Here is a 26,266-nt window from a genome sequence, read left to right on the forward strand (position 1 = left end):
TAGCTGCATGATCGCTGCCCATTCATTGATACAATAACAAGATGCTGTGAAGGAAGGGAAAGAGCTAGGTAGCCATGGACAGTTTTCATAAGAGACTATCATCCTATGGATGCCATTCCATTGAGGAGAGAAAGTGGTACCTGGTGCGGATGGCTGCCACTTCCCTAACACCGAATGCTAGGTTAAAACCTATAAGGATTATCAGAAGTGCAGGAGCAACACAAGCCTCATCCACTCAACACGACCCTTCTCTCCTCTCCCCATGACTTTGGAATGAAAATGTTTATTAGTCTAAAAAGATCTATACAAACAAACACTCCGCGCGACAGTGTGAGATGGCGGCTCCAGCCAGGAGGAGATTTAATTAGCGAAATCTCGTTAGGTCTAACAAAATTAAGTGTAAAACAATCCTCGGCAGGGCTCCGAAGAATCCATACAGGAGAGGAGAGGAGGGAGGGAGGATGCAGCGGCTGGGAGTGATTAGGGCCAGGAGGATATGGAGACAGGCAGTGCCAGTGCACCGTTGTTGTGGCGGGAAATGGCTTGGAATATCCAGCTGCTTTTGCACTCAATTAAAGAGACTTCCCTCTCTTTCTGCCCTCCAACCCCCCCTTCTCATCCTATTCCTACTAAAAAATGAGTTCACCTCCCTGTTGCCTGTCATTATAGTGTCACAGTAAAGCCCTCGTCTCGAACTCTCCCCACAGCTTCACTTAGAACTCATCAACTCCAGTCAATTCCATCCTGGCCAGCTCAACCATTAAAGACACAAATAGTGTTTTTAGAGTGAATCTAACTGCTATTAAAAACATGAAGGGGGAAAAGCAGCATCCAAACTTTGGGAAATAAACTCCCTGCGAGAAGTAAAGTCAACTTAAAAAGTCAAATTGGGAAATACAACTTAGTCTGCGGAATTAGGAAGAGGCCTTAAATGATTGATGTCGATCTAGGTCAACCGAACCGCAACGGAGTTGAGTCAATCAAAGAGACTTACAGTAACTACTCTTGCATGGTAGTTTTTTAAGGTAGGAGTTACACTTAATTGTGTGCTCTTAGTCTTAGCCTTCATCATGGTACGATAAAAACACTTGGAGTTGGTCCTCCACACTGCTTCTGAAGAAGCAGCTTGACAGTATTAGATGTACCAGATGTGCTGCTAAGATGTGTTGTTAACACCCCATTAGTTAGTCATGCGTACGTGTATAAAACACATGCCCAAAGACTACACTTAGGCACTCGATAAATACACCTCTTGTTTAATGGTGCTGTAAACAAACAGACAGTATGTAAACAGTAACTCTAGTGAAGAAGTCTTAAAGTCTTACTTCCCTATTTCAGGACTGTGAAAAGGTGATGGGAGAACTCACAGTTAGTTTGCCCTCAGCAACACAGCAGCAGTCAATGTTGTTGTCGTCTGCTCTTCCACGCCTTAGTGTCCGGTCCTCCACACAAAGTCTGCAAAAAACAGGGAAATGTTGCTGTGTGAGTAAACATGTATGTATAAAGTCCATTTTTAACATATCCCATTTACTGTACACAAAAGAAGGCAAAATCAGAAAAGTAGTTGTAATGTCACAATGATAGTGGTCTGGGTTGTTTTCTTATGTATACAGTATTATTGGCATTAAAATACCGCCATATAATGGGTGTGAATAGAGTGGTGAGGAGAATCAGTGTCCAGAAGCGACATCATCATTCATTTTCTGCATTCAGGTTCACTCAAACATCGTTTTAAGCTTTGTTTTACTACTGACAGCTGATTTCGGAATTGTATATCGATTCTCTCTCTTTAAATATTTGTCATCTGATTTCTTTGTTTCAGTCTCTGAATGGTTTAATTAAACATTTCGCCGCGAGCTCCAGATATCAGGGCATAAAAACTATCATCTATGTCTTGAATTAGCCTAGTGCGCATGTGCGCCCAGCTATATCATGAGTAAGTGCTATCTGGGATACGTGGGACGTCCCTAACCTAATCCTAACCTTAACCCCTACCCTTACCCTAACCATAACCATTACTTAACCCTAAACGCAACCATTTAAAATGTAAACTTCAATGGGGTAGGGACGTCCCAAGGAGGCCGGGCAGCACGGACCCTATATCCTGTCCCGAGCTTGTTTTCCCTTGCTAAAATAGCTGGCTAGCTGAACTATAGCTGTGTTCGAAAACCCATACCACCATACTGTATACTACATACTTAATGAGTATATACTACATACTAATATTTCATTTTAGTATACTGTAAACGAACGGTATCGTTTCAGTTGAGCTTACTAGAGCTTCGCCTGTCTAGTTGATGCTGTTGCTATGCAACCTCTTGCTAGCTTGTTAGCATAACAAATGACTAGCTAAACATTTTATGATTTTGGGTGTGTTCGTGAATTCAATCCGGAGTGCCAGAGTGCGCTCTGGGCGTTCGTAAATTCAGAGCGCACACTGGACACTGGCCGAGGAGTAGGGTTGATCTGAGTGTTCAAGGATAGTCAAGCACCCAAGCTAACTGCAGTGGTGGAAAAAGTACCCAATTGTCATACCTTAATAGAAAATGACTCAAGTAAAAGTGTGTCACCCAGTAAAATACTACTTGAGTAAAAGTCTAAAAGTATTTGGTTTTAAATATACTCAAGTATCAAAAGTAAATGTAATTGCTAGAATATACTTAAGTATCAAAAGTAAAAGTATAACTAATTTCAAATTCCTTATATTAAGCCAACCAGACGGAATCATTTTCTTGTTTTTTAAATTTACAGATAGTCAGGAGCACACTCCAACACTCAGACATAATTTACAAATGAAATATGTGTGTTTAGTGAGTCCGCCAGATCAGAGGCAGTATGGATGACCAGGGATATTCTCTTGATAAGTTCGTGAATTGGACCATTTTTCTGTCCTGCTAAGCATTCAAAATGTAATTTTGGGTGTCAGGGAAAATGTATGGAGTAAAAAGTACATTATTTTCTTAGGAATGTATTGAAGTAAAAGTAAAAGTTGTCAAAAATATAAATAGTAAATTAAAGTACAGAAACCCCAAACAACTACTTAAGTAGTACTTTAAAGTAGTTTTACTTAAGTACTTTACACTACTGGCTAATGTTGGCTAGATACTTCTAGACACAAATGAGAGAACACCTCACTCTGACAATTTTACTCGCCCTAGCAGAGCTGGTTAGGCTGTTTTCATGTTATCCAGAGCATTAGTGACTTTAACTGTGCTGCTGGCAACAATTTAATTACGCTTTTTTTGCTGACGTGTACTGACACGGGCCATTCTCTCGCAGTTATTCTGCGAGAGAATGCTCTGAAATCAGATTAGATAGCCAGAATTAACAATGTCCATTGAAACGTACAATGACCACTTAGCTAAGAATGATGTGAATAATCAAGTCAATAAACGTTGGGTAGTTAGTTAGATAGCATGAAGTTAATATACTGCCTGGCAAGTTCGATGTACTGTAGTAGTAGTCAAGTAACGTTAGGTAACTAGCTAACATACTGCTGTACTGCTATGCGGTTCGTTAGCCAACATAACGTGTAACGTAACTTATTTGAAAAGTTATTTATTTATTACATTGCTCAACATTTTGTTAACATTTGTTTAAATCACTTAAAGCAATGAATTTGTATCAGCTCTCGTTGGACTTCGGCATATTTTCCTAAATTTTCTTCAAATTTAAAAAACGTTGTGAAGCCATGCCCATTTCTGAAGAATTGCATTACGGGCCTTAAAAGTACGGAAAAAGTGTCCACTGCATGTATACTTCATATTTTGACGAATTCTAGAACAACATCCGGGAAGTTTTGGCATACTATCTATATCCATACTATGACCAATAAGCATACTATATACTCAATTCATGTCACAAATAGTATGGTTAGTGTCACAAATAGTACGGTTAGTACGGTTAGTATGAGTACTTGAGCTAGTTTTTGCAATCCTTGTCAAACTTCATAAATACTGCTCCCTCAACTTCAAAACTCCTTTGCTAGTTATACAATCATGTAACTAAGAAAATCGCTGGAAAGAAACTTGATTTATTGTTTTGTTGAATAGTCATGACTGGTTCGACCTATCAATTGTGGCAAAAGACACCATTGCTACTTAACGAGTATCCAAGTTCAGTTTTGAGATCCACCGGTTTCAGTGGCATAGGGTTAGCTAGACATTTCTGACTGATCTTGGAACTGTGACAATGGGCAGCCTCTCCTCGCTAGGCTCGATGGAAGATGTAGTGATTTTGCCAACACAGACAGATATGTACACAGTCTTGTACCCTTAATCTTTCTTAAACTAACTATCGGATTTGTTGATTTAGGCCATCATTGTGAATAAGATGTTGTTCTTAACTGACTTGCCTAGTTTAATAAAGGTTCAATTTAAAAAATGATCTGACTTTATTAGTAGAATGAGTAATCCAGAAATGTCACGAGTAAATTGACAAGAGAAAACTTGAGAAAATAGCAACTCTACAGAGCACCAATGGCTACAATGAATGGGTTAATTACTTCTGGCCATGAAGAGTCCACGTTAGTCTTCCTCTGTCTCGCCATTCTATATGTCGAATATAGAATATCTTGGCTGCAGGTAGCCTTAGTCTCTTTTAGACATATTCCTTTGTGCCTAGTACCTCCATAGGCTCTTGGACTCATTTCGAGGAGTTCTGGTGCAGTGCAGGAAGTCAGTATGCACATGTAACCGATTTAAGTTCAATCTTCCATTTAGGATTGGACACCTGATCTTTCGCTTGACCGGCTAGTCATGTATCCTGTCAGTGGGTGTGTGCTGGGCTTCCCAGCAGGCTAGCAACTCCAGCTGCTACCTGCTAACACTGGAGCTCTGAACAGCGAATGTTTACCAAGACCTGCACTGCTCAATTGGGACTGTGTGTGAGGTATAGGCTAGGGAGCTTGGAGACTGGATATTTAACAGACAGGGGGAGGGGGGATATACATACTGCAGCAGTTACATGGCTTTTTCGTTTCCTTCACTTCAAGACCACTAACAAGTTAATTAAAGGACTGGATAGGATTCCACCATACACCCTTTTGCTTCAATGTATAAACTCATTTCAGACCAGTGCTCATGAAAGTAAACAAGGAGAGTAGGCTTTTTTTTGTGGGGGTGGGCTATCCTCTAGCCTGGGTTGTTCACTTCACCAACACAACAGTCACCCAAGGAAGATCAGGGGAGGTAGAAGGGGAGGCATTTCTAAGGTTTCCTCCAGCTACAAAGAAAACATTTTAGCCTGGTCTGTAATCCCTCTGGAAGCTTCCCCCTAATCTCCGGGACCAGCAGTGGCCTTCCTCTCCAGCCGCTCAACCCGGGCTGGCCTTCCTGTTGACGTCAAAGTGAATTAAAGCGGGCCGAAGCAGCAGCGGCTCCCCCCGGGGGGCTGGAGGGCTAATCACTGTGTTCCTCGCAAACCACAGAGGAAGCATTAGCATTCCTGGAGCAGCAGACCACCACAGCAGACCACCTCCCCCTCTCCCAAGTCAGCCTGGTCGGCTGGCTGGGCCCCCAAACAGACACGGAGAGGAGAGAGTGGGCCCCTCTGACTTGGGAGAGGGGGAGGTGGAGAGCATTAGATTTTTCCCACATTCAGTCACTGTCTTGGTCTCAGAGTCTCAAGTAGTCTGGCATGTCGCCTTGTGCAAACAGTCCAGGCCTAGCACACACACACTCACACACATGCACACACAGTCCCCCAGTCTAGGAATTCTTCATTAAATTGAACAGTGGGAGGATGGGGCACTGCTCTCGGGTTACATTTTGACTTGATTAAAGCTGAAGGAATTGGACACGGCAGTAGTGCTACCCCATGACAAGTTCTTGTGCTTCCTGGAGTTTTTATCGTAGCCCTGTACAATATTTGTTCTCGAATAATGGGATGCGCTCGGCTGCTTCGAACTTGTTTTCGGCCATGCGTTACAAAACAATTCAGCTCATTTGCTCAATTTTTTTTTTTTTTACAATTCAAGTGGAGTACAGGCAGTTTATTTTAGTTTCAGGCAAACATGTTCAGAGAAGATATAGCGTTAATGTAGGTAATGAATATTTACTAAATATCCTATAATCGTACACAGACTCAGTACACATTGGTATAGTCCAGATGGACCTCTTTAAGATCCACAAACTCTCCTCTTTGGAAGAGGAAGGTCAAGGTGAGCAGGGTGGACCAAAGGACTCATTTCCCACAATCCCTTGCCAGCAATAGCCCCCCAGCTGTTCAAAGCCTGCAATAACAGCTGCTCAGAGGTTTAGTGCTTCATGTTACTATGACAACAGTGGACTGATTCATATGCACAGTCTCTCTGTTCTAATAACGAAAGTGACATTATGCCATAATTTCATTTCCATAAAACACAAGAAAGGCGAGCAAGGTTTTTCTACACAAAGATGCAGGGCATGAAGAAGCTAATTAATTTGGGATTCATTTTGGAGTTCTGTAGCACATGCACCCAAACTCAAAAACCCATGCCCCACAAACTTCACACCACAAACTTGCAATAAACACCAAACAGAATGTAACTGTATCTACAGAACTAACAATATATAAAATCCTTACGGTGGTTTCCACACACACACAATGGGACCTAAATATTCTGTCATGCCCTACAGCTGTACAGAATATCACACAGATCACTGTCAAACAGGATGTACAACAATGATACAATTTTCTTTCCACTGGCCAAACAGGAAGTGAGGTCATTTGGCCATCTTCACAGGGATTTCTATAGGGTGCTGATGCTATAAGAAATGCAGAATAGTACTTCCACATTTACAGTATAAAGCCTATAGATGACATAAACAATTCAACTCTTTCAACTGTCTTTTATTAAAAGCTATTATACCAATATGTCTCTACCACTTTTCAGAAGGTAATATAGCATAACTATTTACTTAGTCATTATTTCAGGGATGGAACTTATTTTGGCCACAATCAATAGCAATAATCAAGAATTTTGACATAAGACCAACCCTTACCGTGCAAAATATATACTCTTTCACCATCACACACACAGGTTATTTTGAAACACGCACTATGTACTTAACATTTGGAACAGCACAGAATACATTTGCATGTGTTTAGGAGTTATTCTAAGCTCAATATTGGGGACTATTACTAGGTCAGTATGGCTAAGACTGTGTTGTTTAAGGGTAACAACTATAGAATTCCAGGGAGCTTTGGATGACAATGGTAGGTATTCCCATAGGGGTAACAGTACACTCCTTGGCATCACGAGGGGTTTACCCCAACGTTTAACGAGCAAGCAGCTAATAATAGGCAGATGTGGCAGACAAAGCACAGGACACACACATAATATACACACACCGCACGACACCATATCCACCCTTAAATGCACACACAAAACAATACACACATGTGTATACAAACACACACAGACACTGATCCATATACAGTTGCTAGGGAAAGTCTACACAACCCTTGCACAGTCTTCACATTTTGCTGCCTTAAAATTACATCTAAAAAGGGATTACATTAGATTTTTTCCCTACAACCTATTTCACATTTTCAAAGTGAAAGAAAAATAATAGAAAATGTTTCAAATTAATAAAAAATATACATTTGTATGTCTTCACACCCCAGAGTTAAAACTTGGTGGAAGCTCCTTTGGCAGCCATTACAGCTATGAATAATTTTGAATAAGATTCTACCAACTTTTCACAACTCTTAAGGGCCCCTACAATTGATGGACAGCAATATTCAAACCGTGTCTCTGATTTTCAAGCAAATTTAAGTCAGGACTGAGACTGGACTACTCATGACCACTCTTGGAAAGCCATTCTGGTGTGTCTTTGGCATGAAAATGTGTGTAATTGTCCCACTGGAAAAATAAAACTTTACCCCAGGGTTAGGTTTTCAGAAGACTGAGGCAGTTTTTCCTTTCATATTTATTTTAATCCTGGCAAATTCCACAACAAAACTTGAAAATACAGAGGATCAATAACATTGCATTCACTACACAAAACTAGACAATGTTTGAATATTGCTGTCCATCAATGATTCCCAACAAAATGTACTGAGCTTGAGCAATTTTGACAAAAACAATGGATATATGTTGCCCTAAGAGTTTTGCAAAGTTTGTTGAATCATATTCAAAATGATTCACAGCTGTAATGGCTGCCAAAGGTGCTTCCACCAAGTATTAACTCTGGGGTGTGAAGACATACGCAATCAATAGATCTTTGTTTAAAAAAATGTATTAATGTGGAACATTTTCTATAATATTTTTTTTTACGTTGAAAGCAAGCTGTGCAAGGGGTGTGTAGACTTTCACTAAGCACTATCCACTATCTATACAAACAAATGCGAGTGAACACCAAACAACACATACAGCACCTGTCAAAAGTTTGGACTCAACTATTCATTCAAGGGTTTTTCTTTATTTTTACTATTTTCTACATTATAGAATAAAAAATATTAAATAAGGCATATGGAATCATGTAGTAACCCAACAGGTTTTAAACAAAGTCTTCAAAGTTACCATCTTTTCCTTGATGACAGCTTTGAACACTCTTGGCATTCTCTCAACCAGCTTTATGAGGAATACTTTTCCAACAGTCTTGCCAGAGTTCCCACATATGCTGAGCACTTGTTGGCTGCTTTTCCTTCACTCTGTGGTCCAACTCATCCCAAACCATCTCAATTGAGTTGAGTTCAGGTGATTGTGGCAGCCAGGTCATCTGATGCAGCACTCCATCACTCTCCTTGATCAAATAGTCCTTACTCAAGTGTGCATTAAATTCTAAATAAATCACAGACAGTGTCACCAGCAAAACACCCCCACACCATCACACCTCCTACTACATGCTTCACGGTGGGAACCACACACGCAGAGATCATCCGTTCACCTACTCTGCGTCTCACAAAGACAAGGCGTTTGGAACCAAAAATCTCAAATTTGTACTCATCAGACAAAAGGACAGATTTCCATCGGTCTGTTTCTTGACCCAAGCAAGTCTCTTATTCGTATTGGTGTACTTTAGTAGTGGTTTCTTTGCAGCAAATCGACTATACTAAAGTGTTAGCAAATTGATTTCCTTATTTTCAATGGTGCATGTGCAGATGTAGAGGGTAAAGCAAAAGGTGCGGGGATGAACCCCGTCCTGTCTAAGGACTATGAAAGTCAAGTTTGAGAGATATGAGCTTTGGGGTGTGGTCACTGGTCAGTCAGTATGCCCTAATGCAGCGCAACTGTAAATTACTTCCATTCTATATTTTCTAAATGATTTGCCTCTAAAAAATGGACTGTTATATTACAGAACTAAATCATTCCTCAATCTAGTGTTTAGAAATACGGTTTACACTAGCCACAACTAAGGCCTTTTGGCTAATAAGACCAAACAACTTGACCCTTTAGTCCCAGATGATACATGTCCATTTTACAATCTGTGTCAATCCTATTTCATGATATGAAAATACTATTAAAATGCCACATGATATGACATGTCCTAAGGCATCTATGCAGTTTATTCTATTCCATCACTCCCTCCCCAATGTAATAAAACTGAAGGAGCTCACTTGCTACCGCACATAACTCATATGATCTGAACCATGCTCCTCGGTCCCCATGGGCCTTGTTGGGTCGGCCTCTTATGCATCATATGCTCTTTCGCTTACACTGGAGCTGAGCACCAGAGCAACCTGGCTGCCGGCCAGCCAGCCCAGGCCCCAGCCCTATCCCCAGTCCCTCAGCCTCAGCTCCATAGACGTAGCTCCAGCCTCAGCCCTAGAACATAGCTACCAGACCCATCCCCATCCCAATAGCCCCAGTCCAATGAGCCCTATCCTCAGCCCCATAGTCCCAGCCCAATAGCCCCAGCCCAATCCCTAGTCCTAGTCCCAACTCCAACCTGTCAGCCCTGCCCAGGCCAACCAACACTCGCCCCTGCACAGGAATCTAGAGACAAGCATCCTGTCTAAGGACTATGGGAATGAGATCTGGGGGTGGGGGGTGGGGGGTGGGGGGTGGGGGGGGGTGGAGCTGAGGGAGAGGAAAGGAGGGGATAGGGGTAACGGAGGGGAAAAGACTGAGGCACTGAGCTTTCAGCAGATTCCTCAGGCTTGGGGATGGATTGGGTGGATGGTGGACGGACCCTCCTGTAGCGCACAGTAGGCTGACTGATCTAACGCACGTAGGGGGACACTAAAACTATCTTCCCCTGGTGGAGTCTTCCCTCTTTTCGGAGGGTCAGAGAGAGACATGCCTGTTTCATATTCCTCCATTGGGCCTCTGATGAGCCCACAATATCTCCCAGAAGTTCATTTGTTGTCACTCTGTCTAGCAGAAGGGAGAGCGAGCGGAGGGAAGAGGGAACATGATGAACTTGGCAGAAGAAGGGCAAGATCCTGAAAAGTCAAGACAGTGCGGAATTCCCCATCAGTGTCTGAAATCAGACTTGCTGGCTGACCTTTAGCCTGTTTTTTCCTCTCTCTCTCTCTCTTCAAGTGGAAAAGAAAAGGTTAACCCTTTCTGGGGGACATTGCAATCGGGGGCTTCGCCAGGCATTTGTATGTACAGAATAGATGTGTGTGCATAATCTAGTTTCTATGCAAGACGTGCATGCATGATCTAGCCAACTTCATCAGTTTTCTACGTCTGAATATTCTGTTTAGAGGCAGTTCTTGAAGTGGGTTGATAAGGTGTTGATGCTCTTTCATTTTTCTGTACAATGGTCAATATTTTAGAATTAATATTTTATAAGAGATGCTGGTACTCAAACAGTAGAAACTTTGAGGTGCCGACTCAATTCAAACTCTGGGTAGATGTATCATGAATGTGCTTGTCTGTTTGTTTCTGAGGACATGATGTATTTAAGTGAGCAGGGAAAGATGAGAGGTGCGCTCAAATCTGTATTAAATATCTATAACAGTTTATAAATACTACCACAGCAGGGCGTCAGTGGAACCAGGGACAGCAGCCAGCCTGTTAAATGGCTGCTACACACACGCACACACGCACACGCACATGCACACACACACGCACACACACAACAGGGAACTCAAGAGGAAGGTACAAGTGATCCTCCACCATTCTGCTCTTTACTGGGGACATTTCACCTCCAGTAAAGCTGCACTGACAGACAGTTCCACAGCTCCACCTAAGCACTGGTCTCGGATCAGTTTTATTTTCCCAGTTACCTAAACATACCCATTACTATTAAACAAATACACCTGACCCCAGATCAGCACTCAGGGGCTACAATGTCCATTTACACCATACTGACCCTGGCCCGCCGAACCCATGGAGAGGGCCAGGTACTCGCCACAGAGAAGGGACCTTGACCAGACAGACGCTGAGTACCAGATATAACTGCTGTCTGTGTGGAAACGCTTCTCTCCTCACCCTGCTAGACAGGGCCAGACTAAAGCATTTGGGGCCTCTCATTGACTAGAATGTTCCCACCTGATCTCGCCTCCTGCCGCCTGCCTTTTATCGTTGAGGGCATGGGGCAGTTTATTTTTTTTGCTGTTTTATAGCTCATCTTTTGTTCAAATTTCCCCATTTGTGCAGTTTGAAAGCAAATGTTCTGCTATTCTACACATTTTGCTATGAGGCTGAGAGAAAATGTTGCAGTTTTAAAGGTAACTTCCTGCAATTCTACCCATTTTACTATCATTTGCTATCTGGCGGCCCCCTGGAGGTCGGGAGTCCGGGGCACGTGCCCTGCATGCCCGTCCAGTAATCTGGCCCTGCTGCTAGGCCTTGTCATTCTAGCACAGACATGGCAGCAGGCCACAGACACTCTAGCTGCTGTGTTCAGCCTCACACCAGTCGCTCTACACTACACAGCAGCTGTTTACATCTATCTTTTAGAACAGAGCTGTCATCAACCTTTTCAGGGACACCATTATAAAGTTATAGAAACGGGAGGAATTGAGGTCAAGTGGAAGATGGAAGTCGGGGGTTCACCACTAGGTGACATAGCTGGTGTTCTCTACTGCCGCACAATGGCGCCTTTTTTGAGCCCGCCGTGGCTCCTTATAGGTGTCGTGTTTCAACTCTGACCTTACGATGGTTGGGGAAGCAGGTTGATTGGTTGGTCACTGTCTTTAGAATGATATGGTGGCAGAGACTGGCGGTTATGACTCTGGTAAGCTCACTGGATCAGCCAATGGCATTATGTTAACGTTCTGACGTGACTAGTCTCTTGTGACAGACAAATTGTAAGGACCAACGCCGGAGATGAGAATCAGGTACGGGGAGTCAACATTTAATCAGGAAACAGACAAAGACCAAGAAAAGAACAGCGTCAGCACACGGGTACAAAACGACAAGCAACAATTAATGCTGAAGCAGGGAACAGAGTGGGGAACTAGACAGATATAGAAGAGGTAATGACAGAGATGATTGAGTCCAGGTGATGTGCGTGACGGGTGGAAGGCAGGTGTGCGTAATGATGGTGGCAGGAGTGCGTAATGCTGGGGCGCCTGGCGCCTTCGAGCGCCAAGGAGGGGGAGCGGGAGCAGCAAAAACCTCCACAGTCATCTGGTTATCAGTGTTTTTTGTATTATTCATTGGGGAAAAGCAGGGTTGGGGTCAATTCGAATTAAAGGCTGTCAATTCATGAAGTGATTTGAATACAAAATTCCGAATTGAAAAATATTGAAATAAATACATTCTACTTTTCAGTTTGTTGTGAAGTAATTGGAAATCAATGCATTTTTTTCAATTATTGAATTGTAATTTCAGTTTACTTTCTGAATTGACTGCCTGTAATTATAATTGCCCCAAACCCTGTGGAAAATGGACGATTTACCACAATAGAGGGTGAAAAACATTTCTGGACTCTGTTTATTCCTGTACAGGATTAATCCAGTCATTCATGACAAGATGAGGACAGTGCAGAGAGATCAGAAAATAGAAAACAGTAGATTCAATTCTATTGACGAAAGCTGTTATCAGCAGCTCCAAAATCCCAAAATGTCTTGGTCTGATAGACCTCTACAGAGAACTGTACTCTTCCCTTCCTAAAAACTAAATGTCTGCTTTAAAAAGTCAGTTTAGTGTTAAGCCACTGGGCCTTAACTTGGCAAGAAGTTCCAAACCTGTATCAAAACCATATAGTTCTTTGCATCGCAACTTCCACAGGCCAGAGCGGAGCTATCAATACATAAAAGATCAAAGGACTCTTTCCTTGTGAATGGAGTGTAGCACATCTGTGATTTAAATCGACTAAGATCTATCTACCAGAAACAAGAATTAAATCATGTCTATCGCTACTTATGCTCTCTGCAGTATTTCTTTAGCATCTTTTTGTATTTGCTGGATCTTCCAAAAATAACAAAGTATAGAGAAAGAAAATGGTATGATGAAAAACATTGCTATTTAACTGAGCTAAATCTGTATCAGTAACTCTCAGTTTTCAGGGACAGGGGGAACAATAGGATCATTAGAAAAGCAAAGCTCATATCGCAGCACATATCCTAACATACTAATTACCCGGCACACAGTTTGAATCTGTTTATTATGCATGAAATAATCTAATGTGATGACTGCAATAATTATGTGCACACATAATAAGACAAAAGAGTGGTAACAAATTATAGACAAACGATACCAAATGGGATTAGTAGTTGTAGTGAAGAAATGCTCAATGAAAGACTAGGTTGAAAATGAGTACTCCCACCAAACACAGAACATTCCCAGAACATTAGCTACGATTCCCAATAAGTTGTAGTTAGGGGTTTTGTTAACATTAGGATGACATCACAAAAACATTTCAAATGAAATATCCTTGGAATGTTCTAACATTCACTAAAATGTTCTACACAAAATCTGTAACAATCACCACAGAACATTCCTCAAATGTTCTCATTAGGTTTCCAGGTAATGTAATAACACAATGTACCAGTAATGTTTTCCCATCAAAACAAACTTGGTTCTGTGAACATTATAGGAATGTCCTGTGCAACCAAACTTAAACATTGTATGAATGTCATCACAACTAAGCATATTTCGTGTTTTGGGAACCTATCTCTTGTAATGTACCCACACTGTTCCCACAACCGAATGAAATGTTCTGGGAACTTTTAACGAACTCAGAAAGGTTGCTCTGTCAACATTCTTGCAACATCAAAGGAATGTTTTGTGCACCCTGAAACAAACATTATCTGAATGTCAGCACAACTAGACAGTTTTAGTGTTTTGAGAACCTATCTCTTGTCATATCCCCAAAATGTTCCCACAACACAAAGAAACATTCTGGGAACCTTTAACAAGCAGATGAAATGTGTTCTGGGAACATTATTGTAACATTGGGTGAATGTTTTTTGCACCCTAAAATAAACTTTGTAGAAACATCTGCACAACTGGACAGTTTTAATGTTTTGGGAACATACAGTATATTTTGTGATTGTTACGTCCGTCGTTAAATGATGTCCAAGGTGCAGCGTGGTAGGCGTACATTTTCTTTAATATTAAATGTTCCACCAAAAAACAATAAACAACTCAACGAACGTAAAGCTAGGAGTGCAACACCTGCAACACAAAAAGACAAGATCCCACAACAGAAGGTGCGAAAATGGGCTGCCTAAGTATGATCCCCAATCAGAGACAACGATATACAGCTGCCTCAAATTGGGAACCATACTGAGCCAACATAGAAATAAAAACATAGATTTCCCACCCTAGTCACACCCTGACCTACCAAATAGAGAATAAAAAGGATCTCTAAGGTCAGGGCGTGACAGTGATATCCCCACAATGTTCTCACCAGACTGTTCCGACAACCTAATGAGCCATTCTGGGAACCTTTAAAGATAGGATTAAATGTGTTCTAGAAAAGTTCTTGCAACATCAAGGGAATGTTTTTTGCACCCTAATAGAAACATAGTAAAATCCTCCGCACAACTAGACAGTTTCGGAGTACTGGGAACATTTCTTTTGTGATGTCCCCACAATGCTCCCACCAGACTGTTTCCACAAACTGGAAACATTCTGGGAATCTTTAAAAAACAAATGAAATGCGTTCTAGGAACATTCTTMCAACATCAGGCAATTGTTTTATACAAACATTCTGTAATCATCAGCACAATTGGACAGTTTTTGTGTTATGAGAACATTTGCCGCAACCTAACGAATGTTCTGGGAACTTTCACAAAACCAATTTTGTTTTTCTGGGCTGTCTACATACTACTATAGATAATGGACTACCGAGCCTGAATTAACGTCTAGAAAATGTCTGTACCACGATACTCGTTCCACATGGATGCTGGCCCATGTTGACTCCATTGCTTCCCACAGTTGTGTCAATTTGTCTGGATGTCCTTTGAGTGGTGGACTGTTCTTGATACACACGAGAAACTATTGAGCATGAAAAAGCCAGCAGCATTGCAGTTCTTGACACACTCAAACCGGTGTGCCTGCCTACAACCATACCCCGTTCAAAGGGTCTTAAATCTTTTGTCTTGCCCATTCACCCACTGAATGGCACACATACACAATCCATATCTCAATTGTCTCAAAGTTCTTAAAACATCCTTCTTTAACCTGTCTCCTCCCCTTCATCTACAATGATTGTGGTCGTGTACGGCTCAGTTAGTAGAGCATGGAGCTTGAACCGCTAGGGTTGTGGGTTTGTTTCCTGTGGCCACCCATATGTAAAATGACTGTAAATTGCTTTGGATAAAAGTGTCTACTAAATGGCATATATTATTATTATATAACTGATTGAAGTGGATTTAATAAAAGATGTCAATAAGGGATCATAGATTTCACCTGGTCAGTCTATTTTATGGAAAGAGCAGGTGTTCTGAATGCTTTGTACAGTCAGTGTATATGTAACATTGGGCTTTAAAGGGTTAATGTATTACTATAAAGCAACCCTGATAAGATGTTTTATTTTTGGTATTTAAAGACAATAGTAAATGTCTATTCATTTTAATATGAAATAGTTCATTTTATTGTATGTTGATAATTACTGAATAACTGGAAAATAGGAACTGGGGCCATTGTTTTAAGACACATAAAGACTGAGTTGAATCAATAGTGTTCTCTTTATCTCTTGGTACAATGGGTAACATGTACAATGAAACTACTAGCATCCTTTTGTCGCTAATTGCTCTGTGTGCAGATTCCTTTAGAGTCTGATATGATAATCCCAAGAACACACACTACTTCCCAGAGCCTCTGCATCCACTTGATAAATCTGCCATGTTCTTGTTTACAATGTGACTTGAAAGGCAACAACTTGATGCCCTGGGCCCCTCAAACGTAACAAATGTGAAAGGACATAAAATAAGAAGTGGCATGTGTTGTTTGGAACAGCCACTGGGAAGTTAGATGTGAGTTGAGTCATAAAAACGCAACCATTTCAGAACTGAAATGTGGTTAGCCTAAAACATCTTGTGTGTGTGTGTGCCACTACGAATTCGAACACTACGAACTGTGTATGGATGTAGGCATCCCCACATCCATACACAGTCATTTAATTTACCTTTGACTGCATTTAAGGTTTGGATTTCATATTAAATCCCTGACTTTACTATATTTCAAGCCCGAATGAAATTCCTGGACACAAAGTTCAATGGGATCTCCATAAACATGTCACTAAGCATTTCCTGTTGAGGAGTGAAAACCTGCACTGTATAAAAGTCGCCCTTACACACAGATCTCAGATCAGCTTACCGTCCCCAAAGCCTAACCTTATTCATTAGAGGTTATGGATGCAAAACTGACCTTAAATCAGCATCTAGGACCTACAGTACTTCAGTACATACTATTTCAAAGAAACCTTCTCCTTAATTACAAACCAACCCGGCCCCCTTGGGCTCCAGCCTTCCGGTGATACAGGAGCATGGTCTGACACATGGCTAGGGCTAAACATGATCTTCTTGCAGAAGCATTGAACGAGCAGCAAGATTCAGACATTCACAACCTATACTGCAGAGCAACTGGCCAAAACATTACAAACCTACTTCGATTCTCTACAAGAAATGGTATTTAAAGAGGAATCTTGCAAGAATCCTCTGTGTCTTAACAAGGGAAGCAGCTGCGGAAAATTCCAGACAAAAAATAAATAAAACTGTAATGAAGAACAGAATCGAGCCTAAGTGACTAAAAGTTAAGTGCTAAGGGGTTGACTCAATGCAATCCTGTAGCTTTAAAGTTACGGTATAACATCAACGTTTTTTTTTTGCACAGATTTTTTACTCACACACCCTCAGAGTGCCACTCATAATTTTATGAAACTAATGGGGTGAGAACAGGAGAGGGAAAAGCAATGAGTGGGAATACAGCAGATATGGCCGTCTGGATGAACTGTGCACTTTTCAAGTTGACAGCTTCTCAATTTTGTTTTTAAAATTCCTCAAAGACAGTTAAAGTAATTTGAGGAACTCGGGCTCCCCCGAGTGGTGCAGAGGTCTAAGGCACTGCATCTCAGTGCTAGAAGCGTCACTACAGACCCTGGTTCGATCCCGGGCTGTATCACAAKTGGKCATGATGGCGAGTCACAAAGGGCGGWGCACAATCGGCCCAGCGTCATCCAGGTTAGGGGATGGGTAGGCCGTCATTGTAAAATAAGAGTTTGTTCTTAACTGACTTACTTAATTWAATAAAGGTTAATAAAACAAAGGAAAACTGTGTATGAATAGCCAGCAGTTATCTGATGATGCATTTCTCCAACCTATACAGTAAACCAATGTTAGTTATGGCAGAAAGAGACGCACCTTCAAAGGGTATTAACTTCTCTGTTTTAAGATTACGTAACYGCATGGGAAAAGGTACACAAACTTCACGTTGTACAACAGTATATTTCAGATACGTAAAGGTTGAACAATATGTCAAATAAGGATAGCATCAACTATCAAGTGTAGTGAAASTCTASACACCCCTTGTACTCTTGTCACATTTTGCTGCCTTAAAAATMTATTKAATTATATTTTTTTCCTCCACCCTTTCAAAGTGAAAGAAAAAGTGTCTTCATACCTCACAGTTAATACTTTTGGCTGAAATTCCTTCTGTAAATCATTTTGAATAAGATTCTAMCATATTTTGCCTGTGCTTATCTCCATTCTGTTTCTTTTATCCTGAAGTCCTTAACGATTACAAGCAGATCCAAAACATGATGCAGCCACAACTATGCTTGAAAACATGGAGGGTGGTACTCAGTAATATGTTGTTGTCACAGGTCAGGGTCACTGGAGAGCATCCGTGGGTTTCCTCTAGTATCCAGGTGACCCTGATTGGGGTTATTSGGATCACCTGCTGGATGACTATTTAGGTTCCTCTGTGGACTGGGCCAGTTGCTTAGGTCTCATGTTTTGTTCAGTGTTCTCGTGTGCCCTTGCTTTGTTGTTTTGCTATGAAGACCTTAAGTAAATATTCTGGATTTACCCTTACCTCTGCCTGCTGTGTTTCTCTGTGCCTGGGTCCAAGTTTGTACTAGCACTATTGTCACAGTAGACCTGAGCTGCAAAATGGACCCAGCAGAGATTCTTCAATCGTCCGAGGGACACTCCGAGCTCCACCACTTACGGTCGGCTCTCACTAACCATGGAACAGTGATTGGTCGCCAGTAGGCGCGGCTGAAGACTTTGTCAGAGGATTTAGGAACTCTTGTGTTCACTCTGTAGACACGACAGACGGGAGKAACTGCTTCTGCACCTGTGGCGGTTTCTAACCCTCCACTTCCTACCAGCTCATCATCTCCCTCCCCTCGGGAGCCTCATCTCCCATCACCGGAGTGCTTTGAGGGGCATCCTGGGAGGTGTCGTGGGTTCCTGCTCCAATGTTCGCTGGTCTTCAAGTTGCAGGCATCAACGTTTCRCACCGAGCGTTCCAGAGTGGCATACTTCATCTCCTTGCTCTCAGGACGGGCTCTGGCCTGGGCCATGGCCATCTGGGAGCAGCAATCAGACATCTGTTTCAATTGGCAACGCTTCACCCAGGAGATGAGGGTTTTTGATCACCCCATCAGTGGCAGAAATGCTACTCAAAGACAGGGCAGCTCCCGGGTGGCGCAGTGGTCTAGGGCACTGCATCGCAGCGCTAGCTGCGCCACCAGAGTCTCTGGGTTTGCGCCCAGGCTCTGTCGCAGCCGGCCGCGACCGGGAGGTCCGTGGGGCGACGCACAATTGGCCTAGCATCGTCCAGGTTAGGGAGGGTTTGGCCGGTAGGGATATCCTTGTCTCATCGCGCTCCAGCGACTCCTGTGGCAGGCCGGGCGCAGTGCGCGCTAACCAAGGGGGCCAGGTGCACGGTGTTTCCTCCGACACATTGGTGCGGCTGGCTTCCGGGTTGGAGGTGCGCTGTGTTAAGAAGCAGTGCGGCTTGGTTGGGTTGTGCTTCGGAGGACGCATGGCTTTCGACCTTCGTCTCTCCCGAGCCCGTATGGGGGTTGTAGCGATGAGACAAGATAGTAATTACTAGCGATTGGATACCACGAAAATTGGGGAGAAAAGGGGGTAAAATTTAAAATAAAAAATAAAATAAAATAAAAAGACAGGGCAGCTGTAACGTAGCTGATTACGCCATTGACTTTCGGGCGCTCGCCGCTGAGAGCGGTTGGAATATACAGGCACMTCACTCAGTCTTTCTGAACGGACTCAGCGAGGTTCTCAAGAATGTACTGGCACCCGGGACAACCCTGACACTCTGGAAGAGCTTATCGTTCCGGCCATCCGGATTGACAACCGGCTTCGGGAACATCGTCATGAGAGGACGGAGGGGTCCTGAGTTGGTTCCAGTGTTTCGGGCCATGCTGAGGGAGTCGACTCTTCACTGCCGTATGCTGGGCCTGCTTGTCCTGTAKCCCTTCAGGGTTCTCAATTCGGCTATGGTCCTCCTTCATATCCTACAGAGGAGCCGATGCAATTGGGAGGCACCAGACTTTCCGCTCTGGAGAGTCAGATACAGTCTCCTGCGGACAATACGGTACGCACCTTGCTTCTGGACAGCCTGTGGTGGGATAAGGAACAGTTGGATATTCCGGCTTTCATAGACTCTAGGGCTACCGGCTGTTTTCTGGATCACACATTAGCTCGCCAASAGAGTCTGCCACTCATTAAGCTGGACACTCCGTTGTCGGTCACTGCACTGAATGGTCAAACCCTGGGGTCTGGGAAGGTCAAGCAACTRACCATGCCTATCGAGCTACGAGTTCTGGATGACCATGTGGAGTTTATCCAGTTACATCTGTTGGACTCTCCTGAGCTTCCCCTGGTTCTTGGACATCCGTGGCTTTCCACCCATAATCCTCAAATTGACTGGCCTTCGGGAAGCGTTCTGGGATGMAATCCTTCATGCCAGTTCACCTGCCAGCCACTCTCTCCACACCTTTCCGGTCCTGCTCGTCTSGYGACTTCCGATCCTCCTGTTCTGCTGGCTGGGATTGACAAGCCRGATCTTTCCCGCGTACCTCGGGATTATTGGGATTTGAGTCAGGTCTTCAGCAAACAAATGGCCAGCAAACTAACTCCTCACAGGCCCTATGATTGTGCCATTGACCTGTCCYGCACCACTCCGCAGAGAGGAGGGCTGTATTCTCTCTCAGGTCCAGAGACTGCAACCATGAACAGTTGTATTGAAGAGGCGCTGGCGGCTGATTTTATTTGGCCATCCACCTCACCTGCAGGATCAGGTTTTTTCTTTGTTGGGAAGAAGGATGGGTGATCACGCCCCTGTATCGATTACTGGGGTTTAAATAACATTACAATCAAGAACCGTTACCTCCTTCCTCTTATGTCATCAGCTTTTGAGAGACTCCAGGGAGCTACGGTTTTCTCTAAATTGGATTTACGGAACACACACAATCTGGTGCGCATCAGACAGGGAGACYAGTGGAAGACAGCGTTCAACACTCCTAATGGACATTATGAGTATCGGGTCATGCCGTTTGGACTTACTAATGCTCCAGCCGTTTTCCAGGCCCTGGTCAATGATGTGCGTCAATGATGTGCTGCGCGACTTCCTTCACCCCGTTTGTGTTTGTGTACCTGGATGACATCCTCATCTTCTCCAAGTCCATGGTTGAACACGTCCAAAATGTCCGCCAGGTTCGTCAAAGACTCCTCGCTCATCACTTGTTCATGAAGGCCGAAAAGTGGGAGTTTCACGTTCCTCAGATCTCCTTCCTGGGGTACATCGTGTCTCAGGGCTGTGTACTGATGGACTCCGYAAAAAAAGCTRGGCTGGGCATGTATGCTGGACCCCTGATGCAGAAGGCGTTCCAGGACCTGAAACGTTGGTTTTCTTCTGCACCCATTCTCGTTCATGCGGACCCTTCTCTCCCTTTCGRGGTAGAGGTGGATGCCTCTGACGTTGGCGTGGGGTGGTTCTGTCGCAGCACTTGGCTAAAGACCAAAAGCTCCATCCCTGTGCCTTCTTCTCCAGGCATCTCACTCCAGCGGCGAATAACTATTATGTCGACAATCGGGAGCTTCTTGCGGTCAAACTGGCTTTGGAGGAGGGACGGCACTGGTTGGAGGGCTCGGAACATCCCTTTACGGTTTYGASTGACCACAAGAACCTGGCCTACATCCAGGAGGCTAAACGCCTCAACCCTCGACAGGATCGTTGGGCTCTCCACTTCACTCGGTTCAGATTTACGTTATCTTACGTTAACCCTAAGAACATTAAGCCGGATGCCCTTTCTCGCCAGTTCCCCAGCTACAGTGAGGATCGGCCGCTTGAATCCATCATCCTCAGGTCACTCATTTTCACGCCGGTGTCCTGGGGTATAGAGACTGTAGTGAGGGAGGCGCAAGGTAGGGAGGTAGTTCCAGATGGCTGTCCACCTAACAGACATTTTGTTCCTCTTGGGGCACGGTCCAAGGTATTTCAGTGGGCTCACTCGTCGCGTCACACCTCTCATCTGGGAGGGCAGCGAACGCTAGAGTTTTTGAGGAGGTTTTGGTGGCKCTCGGCAGAGGCGGACAGTCGGACCGTTGTGTCTGCCTGTCCGACATGCGCCCGGAACAAGACTCCTCGTCAGCAGCCTCTGGAGCTTCTTCATCCATTGCCAACACTTTCTCGGCCCTGGTCCCATCTCTCTATGGATGTCATCACGGGCCTTCCATCCAAAGAGGGACACACGGTCATCCTGGTCATTGTATACCACTTTTCCAAGGCGGCACATTTCCTTCCACTGCCTAAGCTTCCATCTGCCTGTGAGACTGCTCAGCTAGTCATTCAGCATGTTTTCCGCCTTCACGGACTTCCTCTGACCGGGTTCCCCAGTTTGCCTCCAGATTTTAGAYGACATTCTGTACTCTTCTGAGGTCATCAGCCAGTCTGTCCTCGGGTTATCACCCTCAGTCAAATGGTCAAACTGAGCGGGTGAACCAGGATCTGGAGACCGCCTTACGGTGCTGTGTGTCCGCCAACCCCGCCACTTGGAGTCAGCACCTTCCTGGGTGGAGTATGCACACAACACTCTCCAGTGTTCCTCCACTGGCCTGTCACCATTCCAGGTGTTGTACAGTTACCAGCCCCCCCTGTTTCCAGATCAGGAGATTGAAGTGACGGTTCCTTCCGCTCAACGCCTCATCTCTCGTTGCCMCCGGACCTGGAAGAGGGCTTGGTCAGTGCTCCTGAGGTCTTCAGCTCGGGTACAACGACAGGCCAACCGTCATCGCCGCCCGAGTCCCCTCCTGCATCCAGGCCAGATGGTCTGGTTATCTACTAGGAATTTGCCTCTACACMTGGAATCTAGGAAGTTGGCTCCCCGGTACGTTGGGCCATTCAAGGTTCTACGGTGCACCAATCCAGCGGCCTATTGTCTTCGTCTTCCCCGGTCCACGAGGGTTCATCCCACCTTCCACATCTCCAGACTCAAGCTTGTGGTGTTCAGTCCTCTGGTTCCGGCCTCCACCTCCGCCTCGCTTGATAGCGGGACAGCCAGCCTACACGGTGCGACGCATCCTCTCCAGTCGTCAGTTCCGGCGAGGGACTCAGAATCTCATGGACTGGAAGGGTTATGGGCCTGAGGAACGTTCCTGGGTTCCGGCCTAGGACATTTTGGACCCTGGACTAATTTGGGACTTCTGTCGACGTTCAGCTATCCCTAGTGGCACACCGGGAGCCGTTCCTTAAGGGGGGGGTGTCCTGTCACAGGTCAGGGTTTCTTCCTGGAGTGTACTACKTGTGGCTGCCACTGGAGAGCACCCGTGGGTTTCCTATAGTATCCAGGTGACCCTGATTGGGGTTATTGGGCTTATTGGGATCACCTGTTGAATGGACTGGGCCAGGTGCTCAGGCCTCATGTTTTGATCAGTGTTCTCGTGTGCCCTTGCTMTGTTGTTTTGCTATYAAGACCTTAAGTAAATATACTGGATTTACCCTTACCTCTGCCTGCTGTGTTTCTCTGCACCTGGGTCCAAGTTTGTACTAGCACTATTGTCACAGTTGTATTGGATTTGCAAACAGGATGAATGTTTTGGAATATTTGTATTCTGTACTCTGTCAATTAGGTTAGTATTGTGGAGTAACTACAATGTTGTTGATCCATTTTGTTGATCCCATCGTCAGTTTTCTCCTATCACAGCCATTACACTCTGTAACTGTTTTAAAGTCACCATTGGCCTCATGGTGAAATCCCTGAAATGTTTCCTTCCTCTCCGGCAACTGAGTTAGAAAGGACGCCTGTATCTTTGTAGTGACTGGGTGAATTGATACACCATCCAAAGTGTAATTAATAACTTCACCATGCTCAAAGGGATATTCAATGTCTGCTTTTTTTTTTACCCATCTACCAATAGGTGCCCTTCTTTGCGAGGCATTGGAAAGCCTACAGTACCTAGTCTTTGTGGTTGAATCTGCGTTTGAAATTCACTGCTCGGTTCAGGGGCATTACAGATAATTGTATGTGTGGGGTACAGAGATGAGCTAGTCATTCAAAAATCATGTTAAACCCTATTATTGAACACAGAGTGAGTCCATGCAACTGATTATGTGTCTTGTTAATCCAATATTTTACTCCTGAAATTATTTAGGCTTGCCATAACAAAGGGGTTGACTACTTATTGACTCAAGACATTTCAGCTTTTCATCTTAAATTAATTTGTAAAAAAGAATTTAAAAACATAATTCCACTTTGACATGATGGACTATTGGGTTTAGGCCATTGACCCAAATCTKAATTTATTCCATTTTAAATTCAGGCTGCAACACATCAAAATGTGGAAAAAGACAAGGGGGGTGAAGACTTTGAGAAGGCACTGTATATCCATTGTTTTTGTCAAAAGTGCTGAAGATCATTACATTTGGTTGGGAATCATTGATGGACAGCAATATTCAAACCAGGACTGAGTAAGATGTTAGATGAAAACATGCCTCAGTCTTCTGAATACCTAACCCTGGGATATAGTTATATTTTTCAGTACAACAATAACACATTGTAATGCCAAAGACACACCAGAATGGTTTTCCAAGAGGTGTTGAGTGTTCCCATGGGTCCAGTCCCAATACTAACTTTAAATCTGCTTGAGTTGAACATTACTGTCCATAACAACATTTTATGAGCTGGATATACAGTATGTTTCCCTGAGAGTTGTGCAGAGTTGGTAGAATCTTACTCAAAAAAATGTACAGCTGTAATTGCTGCCAATGGGGCTTCCACCAAGTATTAACTTTGGGGTGTGAAGACATACACAATCAAAACAGCTTCGRATTTTATCATTATTAATTTCGAAAATGTTCTATTCTTTTTCTTTCACTTTGAAAATGTGAAGCAGGCTGTMTTGATCTGTTGGGAAAAAATCGAAATGAATCCTTTTTAGATTAAATTTTAAGGCAGCAAAATGTGATAGCTGTGCAAGGGGTGTACTTTCACGAGGCACTGTATATATTGACAAGCTGGATTTCGAGAATAGCTCACTTCCATCCCTAAAATAGACTGAGTCAACGAGTTCAGCTTGCACAATGCACAAAACCATGGAATCATTGGCTCAAATTCTAGAAGAGGTAGCTATAGAGGGGCCTATATGTGTTTGCCTAGAACCCCTAAATCACCTATGTCAAAGCTGAGAGAAGCTGGAAGCTTTACAGTCTCCCTGCGGCCAAAATGCCTTAATGCATTATATTACAGTGATAAAATGGTACTCCTTAAAGTATTTTGGAGAGTCAAAGTCTAGTAAAACATAAGACATAACATTACCGGGGAGAAATGCACTTCCAGTAGTCGACGTTCATATAAAATCATTGCGCTTTTACAGTAAGGGGTTGGACACATTGAGGAAATCATTTGTGGTATTACCACTAAAACTCATTACAATAAATGATTCTGATGTCACCGTTTAAGCAATGCTTTCAGTCCATTGATGCAGTGCTTCTGCTATAACAAAGCCCATGAGAAAAACGTCCTTGATTTCCTATGTCAGACGTTGCATCTGGCTTTTGATAAGAAACCTCTATGGACCCCGTAGGYAGAACAAAAACAAGGTGCACAAATAGATTTGCAGGAAAGGAAACTTAAATATCGACTAATGTTAAAAAGCTAGGAGGTGGGGGTACAGAGGGAAAATGTTGTCCTCCAAACCAATGATATCCTGTAGAACAATGTTTTGAGAAATACACAGGAACTAGAAATGGCAGAAAGGAATGAGTGATGTCATTCCAGTAAACTGTGAAAGATGGCACTTTTTAGGACAAAATAGCACTTAAGCGTTTGCATCCATTCAATGGAGCTTTATACTGTTTTTCCAAGTACAGTCTACTACTGTATGGTGCCAATCATCAACATGAGGCAATGGACAAACCGGATTCCATCAAGACAATTTCAGAAGAAACTCCCTATTTTGGCACGTGGCTACAACCACTATGGAGAAACTCTCTCCACGTTGTCTGCGTCTCAGCCAACGTTTTGTAACACAACTGGTCGAAATTTCCAGCAAACTCGACAATGACACTTCACACCCCAAAACTAATTGAGGGAATATGAATGGTTGCTCTAGCTTGCAGTTTGAACCTACTTTCCAAGAGTCTCCCACTAAGGGTATAAGATTTTTAAGCAACTTTAAGTTTACCATTTTTGCCCATACATTTATGTATTTTTTGAGAACGGAGAACACAAATATGCAGCAGCCATAGTGGTTTTACCTCACCCTGCTCAGCTGTTACTAGAATAAAATACATTCTGGATTTAGTGACAGACTTCATATGTCTCTCTGTAAGGCTGTATTCATCTATTAGGATTATCTGCATTCCACCAGAGATAAGAATCAAATAAGTTTCAAGTTTGCAGTCCTGTCTTTAAACACAGAATAAATAATAAGCTGCTGCTAATTTATTTAACTTTTGATC

General features: G+C 43.3%; 1 protein-coding gene across 2 annotated transcripts in view; it reads right to left on the bottom strand.

Annotated features, from left to right (window-relative positions):
* Positions 1–26,266, bottom strand: part of LOC111981497 (homeobox protein PKNOX2-like) — a 108,322-nt gene that overhangs the window by 76,333 nt on the left and 5,723 nt on the right. For both annotated transcript variants that reach the window (XM_070449354.1, XM_024012777.1), the window contains exon 2: positions 1,368–1,455. The gene's annotated coding sequence lies outside the window, so the exon portion shown is untranslated. The remainder of the gene's footprint in view (positions 1–1,367; positions 1,456–26,266) is intronic.

This window comes from Salvelinus sp. IW2-2015, linkage group LG20 (assembly GCF_002910315.2).
Source record: "Salvelinus sp. IW2-2015 linkage group LG20, ASM291031v2, whole genome shotgun sequence".
NCBI lineage: Eukaryota > Metazoa > Chordata > Actinopteri > Salmoniformes > Salmonidae > Salvelinus > Salvelinus sp. IW2-2015.